At 38.1% G+C, this 8901-nt stretch overlaps 1 long non-coding RNA gene across 1 annotated transcript; it reads left to right on the top strand.

Annotated features, from left to right (window-relative positions):
- The first annotated feature begins 2262 nt into the window (after positions 1-2262).
- Positions 2263-6058, top strand: LOC141422352 (uncharacterized). Its single transcript, XR_012446901.1, has 3 exons — positions 2263-2429; positions 3621-3766; positions 5990-6058. It is a non-coding gene; the product is annotated as an uncharacterized lncRNA (long non-coding RNA).
- Positions 6059-8901: the final 2843 nt, after the last annotated feature.

The following is an 8901-nucleotide window of genomic DNA, read 5'->3' as shown; positions in this document are numbered from 1 at the left end:
ACCACTACTCCCAACATGTTTGTTGAGTGGGGTCTTGCTAACTTTTTGCCTAGTCTGGATTTGAACTAGAATCCTCCTGATCTCTGTCTCTCAAGTAGCTTGGATTCTAGATGGAGCCATTGTGCCTGGCCAGTTTTCTTCTTCTTCATTTTTTTTTTTTTTTTGGTGGTGTGAGGCTTGAACTCAGGGCCTTCACCTTGAATCACTCCACCAGCCCTGTTTTTGTGAAGGTGTTTTCGAGACAGGGTCTTGTGAACTATTTGCCCAGGCTGGCTTTGAAGCACAATCCTCCTGATCTCTGCCTCCTGAGTAGCTAGGATTATAGGTGTGAGCCACTGGTGCCTGGCTCTGGCCAGTTTTCTTGATCTATATTTTTGACCCCCATTCTACAGATACTTTTTGAGCTCTATTATATAAGCCAGGTGCTATGGTAGGTGCTAGGAATATAGGTGAGAAACCTTACTCAAGTAGCCTCAAGCTAACAGTGCAAAAAAGATTCACAGACAATGGCGATCTTGTGCAAGGGATATAGGTGCATTTGAGGGTGAAGAGCAAACCACAGAACATGAGCACCTAATTCAACTTAGTGTGAGGGAGAGGTTAGGGGAAGCTCTTGGAAGTTATGTTAGGCGGTGTCATCTTCATGTGAATATCACAGAATGTACATACAGAGCCTGATGGCAGGGCCTGCCACACACCTGTGGTGCAGCCCTACTTCAGAGCCATAGGCCTGTCTGGCGTGTTACTGTGCCAAGTACTGCAGGCAATAGCAGATGAGAAGGATTTGTGTATCTAAACATAGAAAAGTATGGTAAAAACATGGTGTAGAAGAGCAAAAATGGTAAGGGCCTAGTGCATGTCCTGAATGGAGCTCACAGGGCTGGAGTTTCCCCTGGGTGAGTGAGTGAGTGAGGGCGAGTGAGTGTGAAGACCCCGGATGTTACCATCCACTTCTGTGGACTTTACAAACACTGTACTCTTAGGCTACACTAAATTTACAAAAAACCAAAACTTTAATAATAAGTTAACCTTAGCTTACTATAACTTTTTTTGCTTTATCAACAGCATATAATAAATTTTAATTTTTTTTCAGTTTTTTGATACCTTTGAAATAACACAGGTTAAAACACAAAACACAAGTGTATTATACAGTTGTACAAAATACTTTCTTTATATCTTTATTCTGTAAGATTTTTTCTATTTTAAATTTAAACTTCTTCCCTTCCTTCCTCCCTCCCTCCCTCCCTCCCTCCCTCCCTCCTTCTCTCCCTCCGTCCCTGTCCCTCCTTCCTTCCTTCCTCACTCCCTCTTCTTCCCTCCTTCCTCCCTTCCTTCTTTCCTCCCTCTCTCCCTCCCTCCTTCCTTCCCTCCTTCCTTCCTTCTTCCCTCTCTCTCTCCCTCCCTTCTTCCTTCCTTCTTTTAAATGTTTTGTTTGAAACTAAGACACAAGTATTAGTCGAGGCCTGTAGAGGCTCAGGGTAACCAATATCACTGTCTCCCCTCCACATCTTATTCCGCTGGAAAGCCTGGGTCTCTCCCCGTATATATATGTACATGTGGATATACACACATATAAAACATACATGTTAATAAACTGCCATTTTTCTTTTGCTAATCCTTTTCATGCAGGGGTCCATTTTGAATAAGAACCTATTCTGGCTAGAGAAAAATGATTTTTTATCTATGATATATTTACAAAAGAATGTAATTCTTTTAATATTTTGCCATCTAGGAAGTATAGTAAAACATCGGGTTTTAAAGATAAAACTGAAGATACCAACAGGAATGCATGTTCTTGCTTGAAAGACAAGTCCTCTCTGTTCTGTTCATCGCTTATCTGTCCCTGACTTACTTTAAAACTTTGGAAAGTCACACACATGAGATGGAGCAAACGTGCCAGTGACCTCTTGGGAACCAATTTTGTCTTCTACAATACTGTGTTATGCTCATGCACTCATTGGAATTTGCATGGTTTCCAATGAAATTTCAAATTTCATTTTTATAACAATAGAAAAGTAATACCCCTTATATTCTGGGAGACTGTTTTTATAAACAGGAAATAACTGCCAATCACTTGCAAGTCCCATATTTTTTCTTTAAGGATTGCATCAAGTGTTAGTCCATTTGTGCTATTATAAAAGAGTATCATAACACTGAGCAATTTATTTAAAAATCAGAATTCATAGCACCTAGAATTTGAACAACAGTCTGTTTTTTTTTCCTTTTCTTTCTTACTTTTTTTTTTTTTTTAAGATAAAGTGAGGTGTTGCTTTGTTGTTCCGCTGGACATGAACTTACAGCAACTGGGTCCATTTCAACAAGAACCCACAGCACCTCAAGCATGCATCACCCATACTCAGCTGAATTTTGAAGCAGATTAAGTTTCAATATGAATTTTGGAGATGAAAATAACATTCAAACCATAGCAGGTAGGCATCATAAGAGTAGTACTGTTTGCTTTGTTATGGAATGATAAGGAAAGGATGAATGTAGATTTAATACATATGAAGAGTTGCATTCTTTCAAATGATCAAACAAAAGTTTGGTCAGCTTAATAAAAAAAATTGATAATGTCGTGCCTACCTTCAACATTTAATTGTAAGCCACTTTAATTTTACTTACTACCTGTGTTCTGATACAGGGTCAAGGTCTTTTTTGTGAGTCTAATAACTAGATTGCCATTATCTATTTTTTAAATAGTTCATATTGATAATGTTACCATTTCTTTAAAAGACAGACAGAATTTGAATTCGTTACGAAATGATTGTTTTCTAGATCTTGGGAATTTGGGCTAATATTTTTTGTCTCACCTGCATGTGGCATAACAATTTAGTCATTCAGTGTTTTCAGGATGCACAATATATTTTTTTTAATAAAAGCTACTTCTGTCTTTTCACAATTAACCACCAGTTTGTGAAATATTTAATTAAACTTCGGGTTTAAATGAACAATTACAACCAGCATAACTCATCTGGGGTGGAGACAGAGAAATAGAAGTTCTTGGCGGGCATTCAACTCAGTTCAAGAGGTGAATTCTAGAAAGTCGTCTACTGCCCAGGAGCCTGTTGTAGGCTATGGGTGCCAGGCTGGGAACAGAGTGTCACCATCAGTACCATACTCATGTTGTGAAGGAGTAATTTAGTTTCAGCCAAGCATATCATAATTCAGTTTTAATTCATGATGTTCATTCGAATTTTATTGGTTTCAAAAATCTGGTTTGTATTTATTTTTCAAATTTAATAGTTGTGTAAGAGTTATTGGCATACTACTTTATTGTTGGGATGTTGGGGGTCGGTGGGGGTTGGGCGGAGGTGGCACAACAGTGTATACACATGTAAGTAAATGTAAAAATGATAAAATAAAAGGAGAAAGGAAAAAAGATTTTATTTTGGTTTAGGTTTAATTTGGTTTTTTAAGTGAGACTCTAATAAAAAGAATTGAAGCTAGCATTAGGGAGAGGTGAGAACATTTTAAATTTTTAAAAAGGGGTCTGTATATTTGAATGTAAGAAACAAGTGTCCTACGAACTGGGTAGTCATTGGTGAGAACTAATTTAAAAATAACACATACCTATCCCTAACACACACTGCATCCACATTTATGTTGCACTTACATTCTAGCTCCTCCCTTCCTTGCACAAATGAACTCCAGCCATGGAACCAACAAGCAAGGATCTGAGTACTCTGGAGAAAAGTGGATACAAAGTTGATATTATGTGACTACTACTTAACAAAGCAAGAAGATAACTGCCCTGAAAAAGTTAAAGGTGACTACTTTGGGAGTCCAGTCTTTTTCTAGCTCCACTTTGCTCTTTACATTTTTTATTTATATGTATGTAAGCATGTTATTATTTATTTTTGGTACTGAGGCTTGAACTCAAGTCTTTGAGCTAAGCAGGTGCTCCCCACACCCATACCCTAGCTACTCAATGTTTGCATAATGAGTTTCCACACTAAAATGTCTGTGTTTTGCAACAGAGTCTTGCCATGTAGCCCAGGCTGGCCTCAAACTCGTGATCCTCTTTCATGAGCCATGAACTACCATGTCCTGCTTTATATTTCTTTTAAAAGTGTCTCCTCAAAATATAAATTTGATTACACCCTTGTTTTCCTCACACACTGTTCATTTCTCACTGCCTCTTATCTCAAGGTGCCTCCTTTAGATGACCTGTGTCATAATCAGGCTGATGGAGCCCATCATGAGACTGTGATCATGAAGGTCTTGGGTGCAGTTCAAGACTCTGTATTTTTAGCACACACAAAGTATTACGTTGCATACTTAAATTATTAGACTACTGATCTATAAAATAATTTCTTATAGCACAGAAGTAAGTAAGCACCTTGTACAGTAGAAGCACTGCCAGGAACTCAATCTTGGGAGACTGTTTGCAGAGAAGGCAAGTCCAGGAATTAGGCTTTGTCATTAGTTGGGAAGGAAGTGAGAAAAAAAAATGGTGTCATCTGTTGGTTGCTATAACAAAATACCTGAGACTGAATACTTTATAAATAAAAGAGGTTTATTTATCTCACAATTTGAGAGTTTTAAAGTTCTGGATCCAGCAGCTCCATTTGTTTAGTCTCTGGTGAGACCGCATGGAAGAGGTCTCACTATGCATCACAGTAGTGAGAATGTATAGATATCACATGGTGAGGCAGGAAATCAGAGCAATTCAAGGACCAGGCTCACTCTTTTTTATAACAACCAACTCTCATGGGAAGTAACTCACTCCATGAGACTAGCATTGATCCTTTCTATAAACAGTGACCACAGCCAGTTTTAGCTTCACAGAAACATTGAGTGAAGGTATACAGATTTCCCATACATCCCTCTACCACACACACAGCCTCTCCATGGTCAGCAGCACCCTCCAGAGTGGTGCATTTCTCACAATTAATGAACCTGCATCAACACACAATTATCAAAGTTCATAGTTGGCATTAGGGTTCTCTCTTAGTGCTGTACCTTCTATGGCTTTAGATAAATGTATAATGACATGTGTCACCTTCATAATATGATACAGAGAAGTCAGGCTTTTAACATTATCCTGTATTCAGTGTTGTTAGCTTTCTGATAGGTGTGTAATGATACCTCACTATTTTAATTTTAAATGATCTATATCTTAAACGACCAATAGTCAATTGTACTTACCAATGTTTTATCTTACTGTTTGTCGATCATATTACCTTTCTTAACATTTTTTTTTTGGTGGTGGTACTAGGATTTGAATTCAGGGCCTCATACTTGCTAGGCAGGCATTCTATCACTTGAGCCACTCCACCAGCCCACTTTTTTTTTTTTTTGATGTACCATAAAATTTACTGATCACAGTGTACAGTTCAATAATTTTTAGTAGATTTATAAAGTTGTGCAACCCCAGCACTATGATGCAGTTTGCTACGTTTCTATCACCCCCCCCCAAAATTCCCTCTTGCCATTTACAATTAACAACCACTCGCACCCTCAACCATAGGCAACCTTAATCTACTTTCTGTCTCTATAAGTACATCTCTCCTAGACATTTCTTTAAGATGGAGCCATACAATTGTAAATTTTGTATCTGGTATCTTTCAGTTAGTAGTGTTTTGAGATTTGGCTTATATCTGTATTCAATTTCATTACCAAGTAGTACTTCACTGGATGGGTATGCTAAATTTTGTTCACTCATTCACCAGTTGGTGGACGTATTTAGATTGCCTCCAGTTTCTGGTCAGCCCACTTATTTGTGTTGGGTATTTTAAAGATGGAGTATTGCAAATTATTTGCCTAGTCTGGCCTTGAACTGCCATCCTCCTGATCTCTGCCTTTCTAGTAGCTAGGATTACAGGCGTGAGACACCAGCCTCCAGCCTCTTAATATATATTTTTTGAAGTAAGAGTCTCTGAATAGTAATACTTAATCTATACTTTGGAAATGTCTTTATTTTGTTCTTTTTAAAAATAACAGTTTAGAGGGTGTACAATTTCAAGTTATTTCCTTCAAATCTTTGCAGACACACATTTCCTGGCACCTGTTGCAGCTGATGAGAGAATTTCTGCCGGTCTAATTATCATGTCTTTGTAGGTAATTTGTTTTTCATCAGTTAGATTTTAAGAGTTGATTTTATTTGTTTGTTTATTTATCTATCTTGCTATGTAGCCCAGCTAGCTTCGAACTTGTAATCCTCCTGCCTCAGTCTCCTGAGTGCTGAGATTACAGACATGTACCACCATGACTGTCTTATTTAGAAATTATAATGTAGACCCTGCTTAACAGGAAAAATCGTATCTTTATACAGGAAAACTATATGCTGAATTTCCAAGTATTGCTTCTTCGTTACTCATTCCATTCTGTTCTTAAGGAACTTCTATACACACACACACACACACACACACACGTTATTCAATCTATACTATATAATTCAAATCACTGACTTTGTCTTCCCTCAGGTCCAGGCTCATATTGGTATCATTATTTGCATTATTACATCAATTTACATGTGTATCCCTTTTCTATTGCTGTGTAATAAACTGGTGCAAACATAATAGCCTGCCTCAATGCACACTTATGTCAGTTTAGGAGGCTGGGCATAGCTTAACTGAATCCTCTGTTGCTGTCTCACAGGTTGCAAGGATGATGCCAGCCAGAGCTGTGATCTCCTCATGACACAAGGCTCTGTCCCCAACAATTTGATTTTTTAAGAATTCAATTCTCCCCACAACCTACCCATGTACCTTGTCTAGAGCCCCTCTCAGACCCCAAGGGGAATCATCTGTTCCCTTGACTGTAAACTTTGGAAGGTCTCTCTCTCTCTCTCTCTCTCTCTCTCTCTCTCTCTCTCTCTCTCCCCTCCCCTTCCCTCCCTCCCTCCCCCTTTCTCCCTCCCTGGTTCCTTCCTTTCCTTCTTTCTTTCTTTGGTGAGACTGGAGTTTGAATTCAGGGCTTCAGATTTGCAAAGCAGGCACTCTACTGCTTGAGCCACACCTCCAGCCCCCAAACCCTCTTTTAAATGGCTCACCCAATTAGGTCAGTTCCACAAAGGATAATCTACTCAAAGTTCACTGATTTGGGGCCCTAATTACTTTGTAATACTCTCTCACTGTTTCCATAGAACATAACCTAATTATAGGAGTGCTATCAGTCATAGCTCCTGCCCACACTCCAAGGGTGGACATTATTTTGGCAGTGCATGGCAGGGTTGGAAACCTTCAGGACTGTCTTGTAATTGTGACAATCTTGTTCATTTTTCTCCCCCAAAATTGTAAATGATTTCTTTTCCTTTCTAGGTGCTTAGAAAAATTCCTGCATTTCCTAATACTAACTTATTTTTCATTGCAACTTTTTGAGATATTATCGATGCTGCCTAAAATTAAAATGTATAATTTGCTGAGTTTTGATGCATATAATATACACCATATGTATACCACGAAAGCATGATTACAAAAGAGGTAATGAACATTTCTATCACTCCTAAAAGTTTTATTGCAAATAAGGCCCCTATAAACATTTGCAAACCAGCCTGTGCATGTGGATATATGCTTTTGTTTCTTCTCCATAAACTACCTAAAAGTGGATTGGCTGTGTTGCATGTATTTAACTTTGAAGAAAGTTGTTGTATCATTTACATTCCCAAAAACATTGTATAAGAATCCTAATTGCTCCATATCTATGCTGATACTAAAGACTGTCACTTTTAAATCTTAGGCATTCTAGTAGGCACATTGAATCATCTAATGACTAATGATTTTGAGGACTTTAAACATGCCTTTGGATGTCTGGATATTTTCCTTCCTTGGTTAAGGGTCTATTCAAATGACGTGTGTGTCTAATTCAGTTTTAAACATTCTTTATGCGTGCTGGATACAAGTTCTTGGTCCCTCTGTTTCTCTTTGCTCATTCTGGGGCATCACTTCCACACATGTTAGTTTCCTTGAGGCTGTGTCCCAACTTCATTTACTTTTTCAGTCCCCCTCCCCCACTTCACTTAGTGTAGTTTTATTACTTTGTCCTCAAGGTCACTTATCTTTTTTGGTTTTGCAGCTTCAAATTTGTTCCTAACTCCCTTAGAATAATTTTAATCTCAGATACTATAATTTTCCTGTCTGGAAGTTGGATTTAGGTCATTGTTATGTCTTTTTTTGTTTCCTTTTCACCCTCAAACTTTTCTCTCCCTTGTGAACACTTGGAGTAGGTGTTTTAAAACATGCGTGTCTGCTAATCCTATCACTTCTAGTTCTGTTTCTTTAAAGAACTGTTTTTCTGGGTTTTTTTTTTTCTTCCTTTGTGGTAGGTCGAATTATTCTGCTTTTCTGTATTCCTCCTCCTCTTAATTCTTTTTTGTTTCGTTTAGGTCATTGAGAATTTTACCTTGTTGTGTAAGAGGTGAGATTTCTGTTTTTTTTTTTTTTTTTTTTTTTGTGGTTCTGGAGTTTGAACTCAGGGCTTCCTGCTTGCTAGGCAGGCACTCTACCACTTGAGTCATTCCACCAGCCCTGTTTTTATGTTGAGTTTTTTTGAGATAGGGTCTCAAGAGCTGTTTGCCTGGGCTGGCTTCATACTGAGATCCTCTGATCTCTGCCTCACGAGTAGCTGGGATTATAGGCGTGAGCCACTGGTGCCCAGTTAGAGTTCTGTATTTCTATGTTGAACTTGGCTCTGGTGTGTAGTTAATTTATTTAAAAGAAATTTGATTTTTTTTTATATTTACAACTTGCATATAATGTACTTTGATCAAATTCATCCCATCTGTATAACTCTAAGTACTATCCTTCTCCCTCCTTTTAAACAGTTTTTGCTGGGTTTCATTGTGTTATTTTCATATGTATGTATAATGCAAGGGAATTTGGTACTTTTAAGACTTGATTTAACGCTTTACTAGTTGAGTCCAGGACAGTCTTTGTTCTAGGGCTGATGTGGCCCCTCCAG

The sequence above is a fragment of the Castor canadensis genome, chromosome 4 (genome assembly GCF_047511655.1).
Source record: "Castor canadensis chromosome 4, mCasCan1.hap1v2, whole genome shotgun sequence".
Classification (NCBI taxonomy): Eukaryota; Metazoa; Chordata; class Mammalia; order Rodentia; family Castoridae; genus Castor; species Castor canadensis.
This window is presented reverse-complemented; position numbering and strand designations above follow the sequence as displayed.